Genomic DNA, 8,696 nt, shown 5'->3' with positions numbered 1-8,696 from the left:
CCATCACCAGGGACTACTCCTGCTGTAACCCAAAATTTAACTGGACCACCAAAATTTCTCCATCTGGTTACAGATGCCTGTCCTTGATCTTTCTAACCCTAATTTTCAATGTCATCAAAACCTTCAAGCATTGGATCCCTTCCCCTTCTATTTTATCAACCCCTTCTAGTATCAAAACTGTCCTAAAGGTAGATATGTTAATAATTAGAAACTATAAAAATTGTTTCTATTCTTATGAGTGAGGACAGAAGCTAATTAAGCCCTGACTCAGAGTAGTAATGAGTTCCACATCCCATCCCAAGTTTGGCACAACCTCTGCCTGTCTGTTACTAATACTGGCTTATAACATTTTTGTCTCCAAGCCTATAATGTAGTGGATGCTGCTGGGGTCCCACCCCAATTCTCTTAACCAGCCAGTGTTTCTATCACCCAGTTACTGGTTTGGCTGATAACTCACAGCTGCCCTTCTGTCAAATGACTCTCAGCTCAATGGGAACCCCTGCCAGGAAATACACAGCACCCCACCCTCACCAGGGCACACCTCAGGAGTGAGTCATTGGCGTAAGGAGATTAAAGGACAGGACAGTCCCCTTGCATCAAAATAGGACTCATTTTATAAATGCAATTTGTCATCCAGAGCTTCCTCCATAGGATCAGACTGGAGCTAAACTCTTGCTGAGGCCACATGACTGATTAACATGTTTCCCTTATCTAGTCCTGCTTCTCTCAAAGACACACACCCCCTCCAAATACCTGAACAGGAATCCCTGTCTTCAGCTCTGCTTCTAGGATAGCTGACCTAAGACAAATGTGTTTTAATATCTAGCCCAAACCCTCTCACTGTTTTTGCTCTCCGAAAATTCCTTGGCAATTCTTGTATGTATACATTCTCCTTTAGATAATTTTTTAATCAGTTTATCAAGGCCTATGAAATATACTCTGAGGATTTCAAATGGGACTCTTTAGAACTGATACATTAATGGCAGAGAGAAATTGTCATCTTTACATGTTGAGCCAGGAATATGCTCATCTTACAAGTCCTTCAACAGCATTTACAAATAGAAAGAAATGGAGAGAGAGACCTCTTTGTGCTGAAGAACAAAACAAGCATGCCCACTCTCATTGCCTCCTTCAGATTGAAGCAGAGACCCTAGCAAGTGCAATAGGCAGTTGATTAATTAATTCATTACTTAATTAGTTAAAAGTTTCAAGACTCAAAATGAAAATAAAATAATCATTCAAGAAGGAATTGGTACATACATTATAAGAATTAAAAAGTGAGTTTACCAAGATTGTAATACAAGGTCAACATTTTAAAAATTAAGTGTTTTTATATGTTAGCAACATAGTTAGAAAATAAAATTTTTAATATGTGATTTTTTAAAGTATCAAAGAGAATCACATACTTATTATAACTGAAAGATGTGCAAGCCCCTATCTAGAAAAAGATCAAACATAGTACAAAGAAATTAAGAAGACCTAAAAAAATGGAGAGAGATAGTTTATTTGTGGTTTCAAAGACTCAATATTGTAAAGATGTCAGTTCTCTCAAAATTGATGACTCCGAGCTCAATGAAATCCCAGGAGGTTTCTCTTTTTTCCTTTTTTCTTTTCTTTTCTTTTTTTTTTCAAAAAATTGACCATCTGGTTCCAAATTTATATGAAACTAGAGGCCTGGTGCACAAAATTGTGCACAGGACGGGGGTGGGGGGGGATCCCTCAGTCCAGCCTGCACCCTCTACAATCCGGGATCCCTCAGGGGATGTCTGACTGCCTCTCACAATCTGGGATCGCTGGTTCCTAACCACTCACCTGCCTGCCTGCCTGATCACCCCTAACCATCTCTGCCTGCCTGCCTCATAGCCTCTAACCACCTCTGCCTGCCTGATCACCCCTAACCACCTCTGCCTGCCTGCCTCATGACCCCAACTGCTCCCCTGAAGACCTGATCACCCCTAACCACCTCTGCCTTGGCCCCGCACCCGGGACCCGGCTTCCCTCCTTCTGGCCGGCCACAGGCAAGGCACCTGGGACCCAGGCTGGCTTTGCCTGGCCCGCAGCCACAGCTGCTGGCACCCAGGACCACAGGCGGGTGGCTTCGCCCTCTCCTGGGCTGCAGCTGCAGATGCTGATGCCCGGGACCGCGGGCGGGAGGCTTCACCCGGGCCCGACTTTGTCAGGAAGGATGTCCAGAAGGTCGTCCAGAAAATGTCCAGTCTAATTAGCATATTACCCTTTTATTAGTATAGATAGAAGAGGTTCTAGAATAGCCAAAACATTCATGAAGGTGGAGGAAGAGGTTCTGTCAAATAGTAAGACTTGTCATTAAAGAACTAAGTGTTATTTGGGCAAAGGAGAAGCCAGAACACACATCTGCACATACAGGCACACTGGACCTCTTTGTGGTTTTTTTCATATGGTTTTATTGATTTTAGAGAGAGGGGAAAGGAGAACGATAGAGAGATGTTTTTTTTTTTTGAGAAAAAAACATCGATCTGCTGCCTCCTGCAGGGCCCCCACTGGAGATGGAGCCTGCAACCTGGGCATGTGCCCTGACTGGGAATCAAATAGGCAACCTCTTGGTTCATGGATCGATGCTCAACCACTGAGCCACACTGGCTGGGCAACACAGGACTGTTTTGAGAAATGTCGCTGCAGCGAAGTGGAAGAAGTGGTGTTTTCAATACATTATGCTGAGTCCACTGTATAGCCATACAAGTAAAAATAAATCTTGACTACTGCCTCATACCATATTTAAAATATCAACTCTAAATCAACTGCAGAGCTAAATGAAATATGCAAAAGTGTTGACATTAATAATAAAGATTACTGTTAATTATTACTACTGGCTACATAAACATTGAAAGTTTTCATTAATCGCCTGGCCAGCGTGACTCAGTGATTGAGCCTTAACCTCTGAGCCAGGAGGTCACAGTTCAATTCCCAGTCAGGGCACATGCCCAGGTTGAGGGCTCAATCCCAGTGTGTGTGTGTGGGGGGGGGGGGGGGGCTATAGGAGGCAGCATTTCAATGATTCTCCTCTCCATCATTGAAGTTTCTATCTCTCTCTCCCTCTCCCTTCCCCTCTGAAATAAATAAAAATATATTTAACAAATAAATAAAACACTGCGATATTGGCATATGAGTAGACAGATCAATGAAACAAGATAAATGATCCATAAATATCATAAACTAGAGGCCCAGTGCACAAAAATTTGTGCACTCCGGGAGGTCCCTCAGCCCGGCCTATGCCCTCTTGCAGTCTGGGACTCTCGGAGATGTCCACCTGCTAGCTTAGGCCCGCTCCCTGGGGGATTGGGCTCAAGCTGGCAGTCATACATCCCTCTGGCAGCCCGGCAGCCCTCGGGGGATGTCCATTAGCCAGCGGGGAGCAGGCCTAAGCTGAAGTCGGACATCCTTAGTGCTGCTGAGAAGGCGGGAGAGGCTCCCACCACCACCACTGTACTGACAGCCGTCAGCCTGGCTTGTGGCTGAGCAGAGCTCCCCCTGTGGGAGCCCACTGACCACCAGGGGGCAGCTCCTGCATTAAGCGTCTGCCCCCTGGTGGTCAGTGTGTGTCATAGTGACCAGTCATTCCCAGTTGTTCTGCTGTTAGGGTCAGTTTGCATATTACCCTTTTATTATATAGGATTAGAGGCCGAGTTCACCAGTGGGGTCCCTCGGCCTGGCCTGCGGGGATCGGGCCGAAACCAGCTCTCCTACATCTCCTGAGGGGTCCCGGATTACAAGAGGGCAGTTCTCTGGTGATGCACCCAGGAATCAGGCTCCCTCCTCTCTGGTTCTGGGTGCGTAACCCGAGAACTGCAGCTTGGCAGCTCCTGCATTGAGTGTCTGCCCCTGGTTGTCAGTGTGCGTCATAGTTACTGGTCAGACAATTGAACTGTCGGATGGTCATTTAGGCTTTTATATATAGAAGATGTGGTATCTCAAATTTCTGAGGTACAGAGAGATATCTTAATAAGTAGTATTGAACAAATGGTAACCATTTGGAAAAAGATAAAAATTGGATCTATATTTCATCTATAAACCAGAACAAATTCCATTTGGATCATAAATCTAAATTTTTAAATATGAAATCATACAGGTAATGGGAGGGAAATGGGTAAATTATTTTACAACCTGGACATGAGAAAAGCCTGATTTAAAATCTAGGAACAATGAAAGTTGATCAATCCAGCTTATGAAAACTCCAAAAATAACTTCAGTTTTTTGGAGGGATTTGGCCAGAGAAAAAAATGATAATTAATAAGCAATAACAAAGCAAAATGATGTTTTTCTTGCTTGAATTATTGGAATCTAGAAAAGATATATTAAAGTTATTTACTATTTTTGCCGATTTTCATCTTCTTTTATGTATTCATCTTATGTTTAAAAACTATGCTATTAAGTTATACTATTTTTTTTCTTTTTAGATGGCATCTTTTATCAAAGTGAAATATTTATCTTTTTCTCTATTTCTGTTTTGGACTTTGATTTGATTTTTTAAGCTGATATTACTGTGATTCTCACTTCCCTCCTGTTAATATTTCTCCGGTACCTCAATTTCTCTATCATTATTTTAATTTTCCTATTGTTATCATTGTCTCCTATAAATATAATCTAAAATATAATCTAAATTCAGTCTGTCTTTTAATTGTCCAAGTTAACTCATCCATACTTCTTGGGACTAGTCATATTTCAACTTATTCACCATCTTGTTTTAAATTTTGTATTCGCCATGTTTCTTGGTTTTCTTTTCTTCTCCTTTTTTACATATCTTTGAATTGAGCATGAGTTTTTCATTCTTTATCCCCTAATGTTTTAAATTATGCATTCTCTCTCAGTTCTTCAACTGGTTATCCTTAGGTTAACACAAATATCCAGACATAATTTTCCATTAATGTGAAGGGTTACTCCATTCTCCCTTGCATCCCCTGAAATATAACAAGGGGTTTTATTTCTATCTAATTCCCTCTTCAATCCTCAACCCCACCATCACCCACCTCTCATGTTGAGATCATCTGAATCTTAATTTTTTAATTATTTATTCTAATTTAACCTTAAATCGTGTCTTAATCTTTTTTATTTTGGAGGCACCACTGTTATACGTATCCCACGTTTTCTTCTTCAATTCATCTTTTAAATTCTTTTAGAGTAGAACTTTTAGGCATTCTTTCAGGTTCAAATGTTCAGATGGTACACTTAGAGTCCTTGCTCATGCATTTTGCTGTCACACTTGAGTACTAGTTTGTATGGATACAAGTTTTAGTTTCTTTTTTCCTCTCTCTCTCTCAGAACTGCAAATATTGTTCTGTGTCTTCTTGTTGGATCAAAGAGAAGCCTAAAAACAATCTGACCCTCATTCCATTGTATGAATTATATTTCTCTTCCTCACAAAGCTTTGAGAACACTTTTTTTCCATTGATCAATAATTTTGCCACGGTGTGGAAGTGTAGGTTCTTAATGGCCCTCTCAATCTGTACGACCATATTTTCAATTCTGTATATTTTTCTTTTCTTATATCTTTGAGTACTTCCTCTACATTCCCTCAGAACTCTGTTCCTGAAATCTTCCTTGGTAAATGTTGAAACTTCTTAAACTACCTTGCATAGCTCTTAACATTTTTAAGTACTTTCCATTTATCTTTTTTTCTAGGTTCAATCTTCCAGCTGACTTTTCAGCTACTTAGTCAATTTACTAACCTTTTTGTAATAATTAAGATTATTTCCAAGAACTTTAAATACATAGTTAATAATGCTTTGTTCTTATTTCATATTAGAGGCTCGATGCACGAAATTCATGCAAGAGTAGGCCTTCCTTCCTTTGGCTGCCGGCACCAGTTTCCCTCTGGCACCCGGGACCCGGGCTTACCTCGCAGCCCTGGCTTCATCCGGAAGACGTCCGGTCTAATTATTTATATTATGCTTTTATTATTATAGATTTTTAATGTCTCTTATTAACTCTGTTAAGATTGACTTCTTTCTTTCAAGTGTTGTTTCCTTTAAATATTTGGTAATGTAGGTTTATATGCTTATCTCTGTATTTGAGATTAGACTGATTGAAGGCTGTTTCGCAGTTACCACAGCCTAGTTTCCTTATCTGTTAATGTGGCTAATAATAATAACTAACTGCTCAGGATAATTAAGAAGATTAAATGGGCTGGCACATATCAAGGTCTTTGATCAATACCGGTTCACAATAAGTATTCAATAAATATTAGGTATTATTATTGTCCCAATTCAGAGATTCCATGGCTGCAATCTTATTCTGGGTGTTGAGACTCACCCCCTGCCTGTACCCAATGTAAAAAAAATGCTAAAGAGAAAAGTCACACAATTTGGGGACATCATTACTAATAAAACTCAAAATTAAGAACTTTTCTTCTTCCTTTGATTGTCAATTGAAATCATATTTTCACTGAAGGAATTTCTTTACTAACTTTTTGGAATCTTTGATTGCATGGGATTCTGCTCAAAACGAGTGTTTAATTTCAGTTCCTATGTTGTTTATAGCACAGGTGCTGGGGATTAAACACATTACACTCACAAGTGCAAAAATGGAGTGGAGAGGACTTCCTGTTGCATTTGCAACTTGACTCAGCATGAAATTCTTTAATCATATAAAGGGGTGTCCCAAAATTCACGCAAGAAGTAATTTTGATAGAAAACACAGGTTTATAATTAAAAATTGTAAATTTTTTATTGATTCATAAAGTATACAGTATAGGGTTATGTATGGAATAGCATATTGGGTAAATGGTCTCCATGGCTTTGCTGGCACATATGCGCTCTTTTGTTATTGCCTGAGCAGCCTCATTTTCAAAGAAGAATGGTCCGATGACACCTCCAGCCCCAAATCCGCACCAAACAGTGACACATTGTGGATGCATTTGTTTCTCAACAATTACTCGTGGATTTTCTGAACCCCAAAAGCGACAATTTTGTTGATTAACCAAGCCATCAAGATGAAAATGAGCCTCATCGAAATTCAGCCACATTTATGCAAAACGGTCATGGAAAATTTCAACAAAAGAGTGCGTATGTGCCAGCAAAGCCATGGAGGCCATTTACCCTATATCCTATTCCATACATAACCCTATACTGTATACTTTATGAATCAATAAAAAAATTACAATTTTTAATTATAAACCTGTGTTTTCCATCAAAATTACTTCTTGCGTGAATTTTGGGACACCCTTTATTTCCCCCTCAAACTTATACACTAGGCTTTATTTTCTTCAGAAATTTAACACAAACATTGGAGGCACATCTGATTGTTTATCCTTTTTTAAATGTTATTATTTATTTTAAAAAATATATGTATATTTTTAAATTTTGTTTTATTGCTTAAAGTATTGCAAAGAGTAGTACATATGTCTTCTTCTTTTTTTCCCCCTTGACCTTCCCCCCGGCCTCCCCTACCTCCCAGTATCTTGCGCCCATTGGTTATGCTTATATGCATGCATACAAATCCTTCGGTTGATCCATTTTTATTGATTTCAGAGAGGAAAGGAGAGAGAGAGATGGAAACATCAGTGATGAGAGACAATCATTGATTGGCTGCTTCCTACACACCCTACACTGGAGATAAAGCCCAAAACCCTAGCATGTACCCTAACCTGGAATCGAACCGGCAACCTCTTGGTATATGGGACGATGTACAACTAACTGAGCCACACAGCTGGGTTAATTGTTTAACCTTTTAAGTAAATTTTCTTTTTGCCCAAATGTTAATAGAATTATTTTCTCAATCTTTTATTTTTTAAAGTTTCTAGGATGTCTACTTTTGCTTATATTTATTGGAAATCAGTGTAATCAGGTGACTATCCAAGTTAAGAAATTTTTTTAACTATATCTTTGATTATTGATTTCATGCCAATTAATCTGCTTCCTTTCTCAGAAACACCATAATTCTTGGATTTACTTTGTGTTTTCTCTTTGTATCTACAATTGCCCTCCTAATATTCCCTATACATTTTAAGAGAGACCCGCATCAATAACTAAGTTTTCCAGTGCATCAGTTTTGCTGCTTTATTGCCTCTAAAATCTATTTAAATTCTGCTGTTGCATTTTAAATCTTATTGATCTTCTAATTCTTGCCATAAATCTTTTTCTGAAATCTCACTTTTTGTCTATACAGTGGGGCCTTGACTTACGAGTTTAATTCGTTCGGAGACCAAGCTCATTAAGGAGCTCGTTAAGGAGCTCGTTAACTCAAATTACTCTGTCAACTCAATGCAAAAAATCGGCCCTGAGACAGCTGGTATCTCAAAAAACTTGTTAGTCGGGACACTCCTAAGTCAAGGCCCCACTGTACCATGATGTATGCCTTCCTTATTTGACACTATTTTTTTCACAACCCTAAAGTTCTTACCCATTTATTTAACCTTGGATATGGATTGATGTGTTCAAAAACTATGTGCATCAACAAAGGGTTTGCACGGGTTTCTGTCAGCCCCACTATTGTGTATTTCTTCTACAAAGAGAGTGGATAAAATATACAAATCCAGCCCTAGCTGGTTTGGCTCAATGGATAGAGCGTCGGCCTGCGGACTGAAGGGTCCCAGGTTTGATTCCGGCCAAGGGCACATGCCTGGGTTGCAGGCTCAATCCCCAGTAGGGGGCGTGCAGGAGGCAGCCAATCAATGATTCTCTCTCATCATTGATGTTTCTATCTCTTTCCCTCTCTCCCTTCCT

This window comes from Myotis lucifugus, unplaced genomic scaffold, assembly GCF_000147115.1.
Source record: "Myotis lucifugus unplaced genomic scaffold, Myoluc2.0 scaffold_36, whole genome shotgun sequence".
NCBI lineage: Eukaryota > Metazoa > Chordata > Mammalia > Chiroptera > Vespertilionidae > Myotis > Myotis lucifugus.
The sequence above is the reverse complement of the archived record's forward strand: the minus strand, read 5'-3'. Positions refer to the sequence as shown.